General features: G+C 39.9%; 1 pseudogene; it reads left to right on the top strand.

Annotated features, from left to right (window-relative positions):
- The first annotated feature begins 1,095 nt into the window (after positions 1–1,095).
- LOC112311181 (KRR1 small subunit processome component homolog pseudogene) lies at positions 1,096–2,088 on the top strand (annotated as a pseudogene).
- The last annotated feature ends 11,955 nt before the right edge of the window (positions 2,089–14,043 follow it).

Genomic DNA, 14,043 nt, shown 5'->3' on the forward strand with positions numbered 1-14,043 from the left:
GCTTCTTTCTGAACAGCAAAAATCAGGCCAAGCAGTAAGACTTCTAGTCGACCCTTTCGCGAAAGCAGCACTGGAGGAAAATGCACTGATTTCCCCCTGCAGCGGGGCTGAGATTCCAACAGGCACAGCAAGAGAGGCTTGACAGGCAGAACCTCACGGCAAAATGTTCTGGTCCAGAACTTTCTCACCTCCAAACCCAGAATTCATTCTACCTTGTCTTAAAAAGGCCCATAGATTCTCCAAATTGTAAAAGAACATAGAGTTAACCTGCCCGCCTTCACAGAGGTCACATCAGCCCTCCATAAAAGGCTCTGCAAGGGGAGAAGCTTCTACCACCTCTTGGGATGGTTCGAAGCAAATCCAAATTAATAGAGATGCAGCACTCAGAACTTACTAGGGCTTCAGATTTCCTCCCCAACCTGAATTAGACTGATTAAATCAGTTTCCATTAGTAGCTAGTCATTCAAAACAGATGGAAATTTTAAAATGAATAAAAAATCCAATTCAGTATCATTTTTCCTTCCCACTCCCTACACTGCACCCCTCAGTCTTAGAGATAGGCCATCTGTAGGATGGCCCTCCACCGGGTTCGTAAAGCCCATCTGATGGGCAGACAGAGAAGGCCATAAAACTGGCTCTCACCTGCCATGGATGTGAGAGGCCCAGTCCGTCACCCAGCAGAGCCCTGAGTAAACTGTCAGGGGGAGGTAGTGAAGAACACTCAACAGGAAAGCCCCGAAAACATTTTTTTAAATCCTTTTCCTGGATCCCAGTATCTGGTTTCGCATGCAGCTTAATGTTGAATGCTCACTTCTTGACCCTTCCAAGACTGAGTCACAAGCTAAGGTATTGATTTATCTTATAACTTATCTTATAACCACATCGCCCACCCCTTACATTCACTTAAGAGGAGGCCAGACCTCCACAATGCTTGTCCAGAACAGGGTGCTGCTCTCACGTTCCAACAGGTTAGTGTATAGTGAGTGGCTGGTTAAAGTTCACTAACATTATCTGGTTCATATACACAAATACAGCCTCTTATGATATTGATTAATTTAAAAAACAAAACAAAACATCAGAGGAAGCGATTTGGAGATGGCATCCTCCAAACAATGGCAAGCCACAGGGGCTAAGAAAAGTGAATTTTGTAACCAGCAGCCGAAGTCAGAGAACCGCAGATAGATAGGACTCCTCACTATTCCCTGACATTTGGAAGGAACCAGCTATTTCCAAAGAGGACAATCCCAGGGGACTCTTAAATGAGGGCAGTTTTGCAACTTTGTTCCCAAATTATAGAGAGGCTTACTTGAAAGAGTTCTGGCCACTGGTACAGAAAGTCTTGAATAAACATCATGTTAACGCAACGCTGGACCTGATCGAAGGCAGCGTGACTGTTTGTAAAACAAAGAAGATTTTGATCCATGTATCATCATTAGGGCCAGAGACCAGATAAAACTATTAGCAAGGAGTGTTTCATTTGAACAGGCATTGGCAACTTTAACAAACTGTTACATTATGGTTCAGGGAAACAGCAATTTGGACCCTTTTGTGGCTTAAAGGAGACCTTAATGATTAAATAAGAGTTGGCAAAAGATTCTGAATTATGATCACAAGATTGGGAATGATTTTTGCCACAGTTCAACACAAAAATGTGCATAAATGCAAGGAACCAAAGGAAAAAAACTATTAAGAAAGAGTATACACCATTCCCACCACCATAGCCAGAAAGTCAGATGGATAAAGAATTGGCTGGTGGTGAATACTTTCTGAGGGCAAGTCAAAAAGAGGTGACAGAAAATGAAAGCAGCGAAGGATAAATGAGCAGAAGCTCTCAGTAAGAGACAAGAGGGAAAAAACAGAGCTTTGATTCCACCCACAGAAAAACCAGGTGTAAAAACTGAGGAAGCTTCTTCCGAAACTAAAATTGATGTGGCTGCCATCAAGGAAAAGATCAAGAGGGCAAAGCATAACAAAGTGGGAGCTCTTGCAGCTGAAGAAGTTAAGCTTGAAATGGAAGCAGGTGAAAAGAAAAAGAGAAAAAATGATATTTGCATTTTAAAAAACAACAACCCTGAACTAGAACCCTGAACTAGATTAAGCTATCTCCTTTTGTAAAGAATTTTGAGATATTAGGGCATTAGTTGCCTTATATGTAAGAAGTAATACTCTGATTAGTTTTTTCTGAGTTTGTTTTGTTCTTTATAACAGTGTTTATACAAACAGCTGTTTTTTATAAATGTTATTATATTCTCCAAAAATAACATCAATACAGGATTCAATAGAAGGAGGGATATATTTCGGGGAAAGTGAGTGTTTTTAATATCATTTCATCTTCTAATACGCGTACACCTCACAGGAACACCCACTACACAAATGGATAATTCTAATTGTTAAATAATTCTTAAAATTGAGCTGAAATTACCTTCCTTATATTTTCTATCCCTTCCTACAAACACATCATGGTACCCTTCCTACATGGAGATATTTTTTCTAAGAAAGGTTTACCGGTAATCCCTTGCTTGGCAACTGGAGCTGCTCCTTTCAAAGCAAAGCTTGAAATTTTAAATTAAAGCATTTGGCGAACCATCAGTCAATTAATCAAAAATCTTGAGTACCTACCAAATGCAAAGTACAACACTCAACATTGGGAATAATCAGTAATAATTAATCAATTTATTCCTAAGAAGTTTTTTCCAATGGTTCTATTGTTCTTGTTTTGTAATGCCTCCTGTGAATGAAAAAAATCAAAGCTGAACAATTTGGTGGGGTGGGAGGAGAGAAAGACATCAAAATAATGTAGTGTGTGCTAGTTACAAATGTACCGGGAGAAAAAATGGGATTAGGTATAAGGCAGAAAGTCATACCATTATTTGGACTGAGAGCAGCTCCAGGTGCTTTATATTTCATTTTATTCTTATCACAACTCTGTACTCCCAGAAAAGAAACTGAGGTTTTAAGAGGTTATTTAAAGTGCCCAAAATGACATGCGTGCTGTGGGAGAGCCAGGACCCACACCCAAACACAGTTCCAAAGTGTAAGCTCCTTGAACTGTGTGATGCTCGTTACTCGCAGAGACACCAGTACAAGAGCATTAGCACTTATCTTGGGAGTGGATACTGTATGTGGGTGGCTAACACTCTGCCACTTTCTGCTATGTGTTTTATATATAATCTAACCAAAGAATATAAGTATTTTTCTAGCTTTAGAGCACGCTTAAGTCATTGACTTACAATATAATTGTGTATAATTTTTAATGTCATAAATCTTTTTATTGGGTGTTTCCAAATTGGTAAGTTACCAAACTGTTACAGCCTGATAATTAATAATCAATTAAAAAAAAAAAACATGCCATAGCAGAGAACTTTGGGGAGAGAAAGATCACTTGGCGTCTATGTTTCGGGTAGTTTAGAACTGTCAGAAGCAGCGAGTGTGGGGAGCGGTGAAAGAAATGTAGGGGAAACAAGTTGCCTGCCATACCCCGTCGCTGAGGGCAGAAGTTTCTCAACAGTGACGTTGCAGCTCAGGGAATGACGGTGGGGCTCCTCTGGGTCATTCAGTTTAACTCTGACTGGGATTCTGCTTGACCTTCCTGTTCCTTAGCTAACTGGACACCTCTCAGCAAGAGATGGCTTAAGTCATGTCACTCGGCCACCCATTTCCCCATCGTATTCATTTCTGCTGCAGTCTAAAACCAGCTGCAGTGCTGGCTGGTGTTCAAGATGCTTCCCACGTTTTTCCCGTGATGGGAGACAGACCCACTCGGCTTGTAGGCAAGGCACTTGAATTTGAACATGAAAGAGTAGATGACAGAGAAATGTGGTTTTCCTCAGCGTGCCATGCCATCTGTGACATTTGTCATGCAGATCCACACATTCCTTTCGGAAGCCTAGGTTGCACCCCATTGTTCTGTCTCAAAAATTATTTTCAATGTGGGTGCCTGCCTTTAACCTCATGTATTGACTTCACACATGGGAGGTGTGGAGAGGAGCTCCATGGTGCTCTTAACTACATCCTCTGTAGCTAGCAAACAGCCAAGGTAAGATGCTCGCATACGTGTGTTTTCAACTTCCCTACAAGGGTAGAAAACTTGAATGGGTCTTTGTGTTAGAATCTCTTTTAAAAGTTCAATATGAACTTTGCATCTGACAAGCAGCACTTCTGTCTCATTTTATCTTGGCTTTTAGAGGTAACATCATGAAATGGCATTGAATGTGTGAGCAGAACCCAAGCAGACCACATACGAGTGCTAAACATGAGGCAGAGTCCTGTGTCCCTGCAAGATCTGTGCTGGGGTGACCCTGAAAACATGCAATGAAATAGTATCACCCAGCTTCACTGGTCTCTGACCCACCAGTGCCAGCACCCCCTGCCAATAATTGCTGCTCTAGGAGCCTTTTGGTTGAAACAGTCATTCCCAAGGGCTATGCATTCCTACTTTCCTGACTCAGTCTTAGCTTGTTACCACAAAAGTCCCAATTCCTTTCTTGCCCACAGAACAGCTGTATCAGCTTGATATACTGCGAAGGAAGTGATATTTAGTGACTGCTGGTAGCAAAGAATGTGTCCGTTTGTGCTAGAGATGGAAGCTAGAGGTTAAAATGTTGATTCATTTCAAAATCTTCACTGCCATCCAGGACTCAAGCATAAGAAGAGAATGTAGAATACAGTGAAAAAGAAGTTATTCAGTAATAATCCTTTATATCTGATATACAAATAATTTTCTCATATAATATATTAACCAGTATGCTTTTGGTTATAACAGAAACCAACTGAAGCTAAGTAAAGGAAATAATAATAATGATAGTTGGTTATGTAGATACCAGGGTTTCTCACCACCTCAAGGCAGGCACGTGGGGGTGGGGAGGGGCTCAAGAATGAGGAAGTGGAATGCTCTGGCACAGGACACCCTCAAAAATCCTCTTTCTTTTGTCTTTATTCTCTTTAACTGCAGAGCCGCTTTCTCTCTGATTCAACTGCATGATGGGAAAAAACGTCGCCAACCAAACTTTTTGAGTCTGCATCTTTTTACTTAAAAGGACAACCAAATGAAACTGAAATTTTTTGGTCTTAATGTCAAGTATTTAAAGGGCCTCCTTGGTCAGGTGCCCAGGCAACCTCTGTAAATCACCTGGGTGGGGAAGCTGGGTCATATGGCTCAAATATGTCTGGCAGGAGCACAGCCATTGTAAGCCATGCAGATGGGAGTGGGCCAAGCAGTGGAGGGGGGGAAGTTACCCCAAAAGTGAGGGTCCAGGACCAACAACCCAATGGATACTAATATATATATTTATGTATTTATATATTTATACTTATATATATGTTTTATATATATAAAATTTACTTGATGTTCTGCCCTACCCACCAAAGTTATTATTCTTCTTCTCAATGCACAGATGAGGAAACTGAATTTCAGAGAGATTATATAAACAGAAAACTGAACATGGAGTCAAGCTCTCCTCATTCCCTTCATTGACCCTTAGGAGATAAATAGACTACTTTAAGAGAAACTTAAGGAAAAAAAAATGTACACAGGTGTCCACCCTCTACCTTCAGAAGATTTTAAATTTAAGTGGAAATTCAAGACAGACTCTTATAAAAATAATTTAATAACATTTTGAAATTGGGATATAATAGACAAAGCAACATGTAAATATTTCAAACTATTGAAAATAGGTAAACTTGGATTCTTCTTCATAAGAAACCTGGGAAAGAGGGTGGAGAGGACATTTCAGACATCAGAAATGGAAGAAGTCACACATCACCAGGAGAAATTCCCATATTAATACTGAAAATCGGACTCATTCATTACCTCCTACTTGCAGGAAGGCATGATTGATGTTTGCAGAGAAAGAGAGGTTGAAAGTAGAATCACAAAGAGCCCTAGAGTCCCATATTTCCAAACCTTTGCAGAGCCCAGGGTCCAGCCTACCATTCTCTTCCTCAAACATAGCCAGTTCTTAAGAATCTGTTTTCTGAGGCAGCCATCGCAAGAAGTGCTATTTTAATCTGAAGTTCAATAGGATTGAAGCAGAAATCCTTCTCAGATCATCCTCTGAATAGGATTTCATTTGTTTTCACATCACTGCTCTTAAAACAAAGAATTACTTCTAAGAATTAGTTCTGCGTGATTTTTTCTGATCCATTTCCAATGTCATTTTTAGTACCTAGACTTCAGAAATGAACTTCAGAAATGACAAGCAGATCTGAACAAGACAGTGCCCAGTTATAACAGAGCTCAGCTGAACAGCCAGGAGTTTGGTCTGTTACCTCATTGCATGCTGCGGACAAAGCCCTTGAGATGGGAAGTCAGGGACAGCACCTCCAGATTCAGACTTTCCACGTGCTCATCTACCGACCGAAGGAAGCCCTTTAAGCTTCTGAGGCTTCAACTTCTTCGCTCAGTTATCAACAAATATCTTTTGAGTTCCAACTATATGCCAGGTTCTGTTCTAGTCTCAGGAGGTACAGCAGAAACCAAGTAAAAACAAAAAATCCCCCATCTCCATGGAACTTGTAGTCCATTGGTCAGAGACAGAAAATAAATACATGAGAAGTAAATTACATAAAATATTAGAGGAGTACTATGCCAAAAATTAAAGCAAAGAAAGGGGGTGGGGAGTGGAAGAGGGTGGTTATAATTTAAAATAATATAGTAAGAGGTGGCCTCGATGGCTAAGTGACATGCGAAGGAGATGAGGGAAGCAGCCATGCAAATGTCCAGGGCGAGTGCATTGCAGACAGGGAAATGGCCAATATAAGGGTTCTGAGGTGGGAGCGTGCCTGACATGACTGAGAAGCAACTGACAGGTGGCTGGACAAAGGGAGAGAAGGAAAGTAACAGAAAATATGTTTCGAGGGCGAAAGGGAGCAGATGGTACAGAACCTCGTAAGGACTTTGGCTCTACTTTGGGTAAAATGAAGTCCATTGAAGGGGTTAAAACAGTGTGTTATAATCTAAAGCTACAGCTGAACAGGGATACTCTGGCTGATATATTGGGATTAAACGTCAAGATAGCAAGAGTAGAGACAGGAAGATGAGCTAAGAGGAGGGTGACCATACCTCCTATTTGCCCAGAATAATCTAAGACAATGTGTCTCAATACAATTATTAATGTCCCTCTCCTTGATGTCTTGAAAACATCCCAGTCCAGATGATAAATTATGTTATGACCCTAAGAGACCATACTATTGCAAATCATCCAAATGAGAAATGATGATGGTATGAGACAGGGAGATAGCAATGAAGGAGAAATAATCTGATTCAAAATATGTTTTAAAGGTGGAGTCCGAGGAATTTCCTGATGGCTTGGATGTGGACCATCAGAGAGAGAGTGGAATCAAGAACTTTGAGGATCCAGCAACTGGAAGGATATAGTTGCCATTAAATAAAATAGAGCAGGCTTTGAAGAAGGTCAGGTGTCTTATTTGGGCCATGTTCGTTTGAGCTTTCCATTAGATATCCGAAAAAGTTTTCCATTAGGCAGTGGGAAATATGTTTGGAGTTTAGGACAGAGATCTGGGCTGGAGCTATAAATTTGGGAATTAATAGGATTTTGGTGGAATTGAAAATCATAAGATTGGAAAGAATCTTCAAAGATGTGACTGTACAAAAAGGAGAAGTTCAAGAACAGAGTCCTGAGGAGACCCAGGAACAGGAAAAAAGGAGGACCCAGCAAAAGAGATTGAGAAGTTGCCAGGGAGGCAGGAAGAACACCAGACATTTCCTCATCTTTACAATGAATTTGTTACACTACACCAGTGATTTTTTTTAAACTATGACCAAGAGCTACATGAAGGAAGGCTATATTAAAAGATGGACTGCAAGACCAAATGGAGAAGATGAATTTTAGTCTCCTCATCCCAACCTCAACTGGAGCTGGTCTGTGTTTTCTTGCTCCAAATAATGGCTTGTTGCATGAGACTTCGTTTATTTAAACATCGGCAGGGGTGGGAGGAGGTAGAGTCCCATTACCCCTGGATAATCTTTAAGGTTTATAGACCTCACTGGCTGTAAAATTTACTTGATTCTGCTCAATTCTAAAAAAAAAAAAAAAGAATTTTTTCATAAATTTAGGTGCCATCGTCATCTGATAGACATGGAGCATTTGAATCATTTCTCTTATCTGAGATTGCCCATTTGCTGTAGGAATTAAGTCATATGAAAATAGGAAGAGAAAAATAACAGCTGGCATTGAGAAGTGGGAAGTCAGTTGAGTTTTAAATATAAATCCAGGAAATGTTTTATTAAACAGCTAAGGCATTTACCGGCTTAGACCGAAGAATAAGCCTGCTCTAAACCCCATGAGCCTCATGCATACTGCATTTATCTAAGAAAGCCACAGGAGCACTTTCCAAGAAAGTTTCTTGCTGTAATACACCGACAGAGCAAAACTAACACAGGCTTTTACCCACAAGTATTATTAATCATAATAAATAATAACTGCTTATCAAGCATTAAACATGTGCCAGAAACTGGGTTAAGGTACTTATGAGTATTCATTCACTTAACCATCACAACAACCTCAAGGTAGATACTCTCAGACACTTGTTGAAAGAATATCATGGCTGAAACTAAGTACAGTTAACTTGTCCAAGGTCACCTCACAGGGTAAGTAGTTGAACAGGGGCTCTCTGACCCCAAGGCCAGTATTTGGAACCATGGTACTTTGATTAATCTACTGGATTTTAATAATGGATGAAGTGGATTCTGTGGTATCACCCACCCAGCTCCCACTTTGTTCCTCCAGCTGCCAGGAGCATAGGCTACTGATGGCTCAGAGATGAGCGTCTCCTTGGACAGTCCCTTCTGCCAAAGGGATCTGCCAAAGGTTACTTCCCCTCCTTGGAAAAGCTTGTAGCCAGTAAGGCATCATGAAAGAAGACAAAAGCCCAGCCTTTTTTGTCAGTTCAGAAGCCCTCTGAAGGGCTATTAAGTTCCAGCATTCCCGAATCAACTTCCTACTCTGCCTAATCGTGCTTTCCCAGTTCCCTTCCAGAGAGCCCTCCCATTAAATTTCCCACACGCTAATCTCTGTCGCAGGGTCTGTGTCCCAAGAACCCAAGGAAGACATTGACATCAGCAGCAATCTGCTTCAGCCACTCATTCTACTCATTTAGTTTCCAGCAAATGTTTACTGAGTTCTGGGAATGTGTGAGGTTTCTTCCTTTAAGTATTGCCTGTTCAAAACGTGTGCAGTTTTGTTTGGGTTGTCTTGTTTTAAAATTTACAGACATTCTTTTACATATTCTGGATACTAATCTTATGTTAGTTATATGCATTGCATATCTATTCTTTCTGATTGTGTCTTGTCTATGTCTTTAGCTCTATGGTAGCTTTTGTTATTCAGAAGTCTTTATTTTTGGACTGTCAAATATATGGATTTTCTATGGATCTTCTATGGGTCTTTCATGCTTGTACTTCATGTGTCTTGCCCAGAAAAGCCTTCTCTACTAGGAAAAAAAAGTAAGTTAAAACAGTGAGACCTAACTTTGCACTGCTCATATTGGCAAAATTTTAAAACTCTGATGATCACGAGGGCACATGAGAGTGTGGAGAAGCAGGAGCCTTCCTAGCCTGCCAGTAGGAATGGAAATGGGTGCAATTCGAAGAGAACGTTAGCAAAGTCTAATGAAGCTGAAGATGGCCACACCCCTTAATAATGAAATTTCACCTTTAGACATAAACCCTAGGCCAACCCTCACACTTAGGTGTGAGGAGGCACAGGATTTTAAAAAAGCAAGATATTGAAAGAGCAAAAAATTGGAAAAAACAGAAATATCCATCAATTGGAAATAGATAAATAAATTGTGGAATATCCATATAGCAGAATAATTTATAGCCACTAAATGAAATAAATATGAACAAGGCTGCAAAACAATATGTAGAGCAAAACAATTGCTAAATTATAACTTTTCCATCAAGTTTGTAAACCTGAAAAGTAATAAAGTATACTTTTGGATACATAAAGATGTAGTATAAACATATGTATGGTAATAATAAACACTGATGTCATAATAATTTTTTTTTTCTGGGAGGAAAAGATGGAGAGAAGAGAATGAAATAGGGTACTCAGGGGCCTCTTCTATATCAATGAAGTTTGCTTTCTTAAATTAAAAAAGAAAACTCTGAAACAAATATAGCATAAAATCAGGATTTGATAAAGCTGAACGATAAGTATATGCTGTTCATCATATTGCTCCAAAATCTTGCCTATTTGAAATATTACACAGTAAAAAAGCATTAAAAGAAAAAAAAGTATTCAAGATAGGCTTCTTGGTATTATGTAAATAGATCTTGAGGGATCACAATGGTTTGATAGGAAATGCAGCACAAATATTGAAGAAACAGAAAAAAGTGAAGAGCTGGTTAAAGAGTTTTTACTAAATTTGCTCAGCAGTGAGAGTTCGTGAAGGCCCTTGTGCAGGAAAGTCATAAACGTGCTTCTGTCCTTCGGAAAGATGAGTCTGGCCAGGTGGTGTGAGGAGGTTAAAACAAGGAGCAGGAGGAGGGCAGGAGCTGGAAAGGTCCCTCTGGTGAGCCGCCCTAAGACTTCCAGCAGACAGCAGCCAACAAGAGGCTTTGCCCTGTGATCTTCTACCTCACATTTAGAATAATTCATTAATTTTGAATAAAGTAAATGACAGCAGGAGAGAAAAGCAAAAAGTCAAAACTGGTTCTGAATACAGTTGCCTAGATAATTATAGCAGCTGGTGTGATTAGCAGAAGCACCTGTCTTAAAAATAAGAGCTGGTTGTGGGGAATTCTGATTTTCATTCTGCTCTTAAATATGGTGCCCGTGAGGTGCTGATAGAACCTTTAGGGAGAAAAAAATAAGATGGCAGTTGAAGGAGTCAGGTTAGTGGGCTGGTTAGGGCAGTCACCTGCAGAGAGATGAGAGGTGAAGATATAAGAATGCTGGTAAGAGCTGAAAAGAAAGTAGAAGAGGAAAGGAGAGAAGCTTGGGGGGCACAGTGGAGGCTCTAAGTTCCACCTCCCCTTTGGCCCCACACAGCAGGACTGCCCCTAACATCTCCTGGCCAGGGCAAGAAAGTATGTGGTCTCAGATATTGGCCCTTTGCCTCTGTCCCCATCACTGGCTCCATCCTGCATCATGAGGTTCTGGGGTGCATGTCTGTGGACCCCCCATTCCTCATGTGCAAACTTCATCCTCCCAACACACACTCATACAAGCATCACCCCTCAGGATGACAGATGACGAATGAGGCCTTCACAGGCCCCAGAAGAAGTATTAAGGTCCTTTGGAGCAGGATTTCTCTAGTTCTGGGTACCCAGATTATCGAGGGGTTGAGCATGAGCTATGGGCACATACTTCTTAACCCCCAAAATGTCTTGCCCCATTGGTTAGAAGCAAAACAAAGAAGGTTCTGAGCTGCATTCTCTAAAACAGGGGGTCACAGAGCCCAATTGCCCAAGTTCAAGGGTAGTACTACTCCACCACCAGTGCAGGACCAAATTCATGGGCTCTTGCTGAGCAACATCACATACCATTTTCAACCTTTCCATTTCCACTGGAATCATCAGGAGCCTGGGATGGCAGTCTGGTAGGAGAGCAGAAAAATGAAAGAGATTCCAGGGCACCAGTAACTCATTAACTCTCTATACGTTTCTATCAGCAAAGGAGAATGATCTGTTGATAATTCACTCAGTAACTGGCTGGACTTGCCAGGCAAAGGGAGTCACCTCCTCTCAGGGCCAGTGCTAGACCCAGGCCAGTTCTCCTGGGCTTTCATGGGAGGCCCCAACCTATCCAAGTCAGCAACACCCTGGACTTCGACAGGAGCCTGTAGATGACACAACACAAGCTGGAGGTTTCAGTGCTGTCCAGGCTGATGTGTGCAAAAAACAGCAAGAGTATTTTGTAAATTAAAAACCCCAGATGGGTATTCCAGTCAAGAAAAAGCTAAAGGAGTTCACCACTACCAAACCACTATTATAAGAAATGGTCATGAAACTTTTTTAAGAAGAAGAAGAAAAAATCAAAAATATGAATTTAAAAATGGCAATAACTACATACCCATCAATAATTACCTTACGTGTAAATGGATTAAATGATCCAATTAAAAGACATAATGTGGTTGAATGTATAACAAAACAAGACCCATACATATTCTACCTACAGGAGACCCATTTCAGATTGAAAGACACACACAGACTGAAAGAAAAGAAATTTTTTAAAAGGTATTTTATGCAAATGGAAACAAACAAACAAAAACTGGGGTAGCAATACTTACATCAGACAAAATAGACTTTAAAACAAAGGCCATAACAAGAGATAAGGAAGGACCTAGCAATTCTACTTCTATGTGTTTATCAAAAGAAACCCAGAATACTAATTTGAAAGGACACGTGTGCCCCTATGTTCACTGCAACATTATTTACAATAGCCAAGATATGGAAGCAACCTAAGTGTCCATCAGTAGATGAGTGCATAAAGAAGTGGCAGTGCATATATATGCTGGAATATGACTCAGCCATAAAAAAGAATGAAATCTTGCCATCTGCAACAACATGGATGGACTTACAGAGTCTTAGGCTAAGGGAAATAAGTCAGAGACAGAAAGCCAAATTCCATGTGATTTCACTTATAGGAAGAATCTAAAAAAACAAAATAAAGGAACAAACAAAACAGAAACAAACCCACAGATACAGAGAACATTTTGATAGTTGCCAGATGGGAGGGGGGCTGAGGGAGGGGGTGAACGAAGGGAAAGGATTCAGATGTACAAATTGCCAGTTTGAAGAACCATCATGGGGATGGAAAGTACAGCACAGACACTATAGTCAATAATATTGTAACACCTAGGTGTGGTGTCAGATGGGTGCTAGACTTGGGGTAATCCCTTCATAAGTTATATAAATGTGTAACCACTATGTCGTACACCCGAAACTATAGTAGAGTATTGTATGGCAACTATAATTGAAAAATTAAAAACTTACTTAAAATAATAAAAATTTTAAAAAATAAAATTTAAGAAATGTAGATAAATAAATAAATAAATACCTGAGATGGATAATAATAATAATAATACTTACTATTGGTTAAATATGCTGTTTAGACTTTAGCTAGAAAAACTGCACCTCAAAGGAAAACAGAAAAACATTTTCTATGCCATCTTACGTCTTCTGAAAAGAATAAAACTACTGAACTCAAAAAATATGTAAGAAACTAAATAAAAATACAGTACACTTCTTCCCAAGAATTGTTGGGGGCCCAGGATGCTAAAATTCTACTTCTTCTGTGTTGATGAAATGATATACTTTCTCCTACCATCTTTCAAGTTCGTACTGCGGTAGTAAGATAGAGTATCTCACATTTTGAAGCTATGAGAAATGTGTTGGCAAAGACTGTTTAATGCAGATTAGTCCCTAACATAAATCAGCGCTGGTCAAACACAAGAAACAGAGATGGCAATACAAGTAATTTTACAATTTTGCTATACACAGTAGTAAGAAAAACAGGAAGTAGGTGTTTATTAGCAGTTCCAAAACTACTAGCCAAAATACAACTCCCCATGGAGTCTGAGTTATTCAAAATATAGCAAAGAACAGAATTCCTAAGATTATAAAAGGGTAATTAATCACAAGCAGTGTTCACAGACCAGTGATTTGGAAACTACCTTCTTATTGAAGATCTGGATCAAGAACAAACTTCAAAGCAAAATTAATTGATCTCAGATTCACTGCATCTGGTCAATAAACCCTCCCAAAAAAATGTCACTTTGAGCCCACTCAGAAGTCTTTTTAATTGAACAATTCTGTATACAGTGCACTAAATAGATATTTCTCACCTAACTTGGTTAGAAGATCATTGCCTCCCCACATAAGCTGTTTGCGTGAAGAACACCACATCTTACTAATACTCTGTCAATTGCATTCACAGATCAGGCATGTTGTTTCGGCTTCTTTCTTAGGAACACAGACTCACCATGAAGCCAGATTCACAAACCAAGAGGACCCACTTGCTTGCACATCTAACATGACCTTGTGGCTTTCAAAATCTTGTCTCTGAGCAAACTCGTTAC

The sequence above is a fragment of the Desmodus rotundus genome, chromosome 7, assembly GCF_022682495.2.
Source record: "Desmodus rotundus isolate HL8 chromosome 7, HLdesRot8A.1, whole genome shotgun sequence".
Taxonomy (NCBI): Eukaryota; Metazoa; Chordata; class Mammalia; order Chiroptera; family Phyllostomidae; genus Desmodus; species Desmodus rotundus.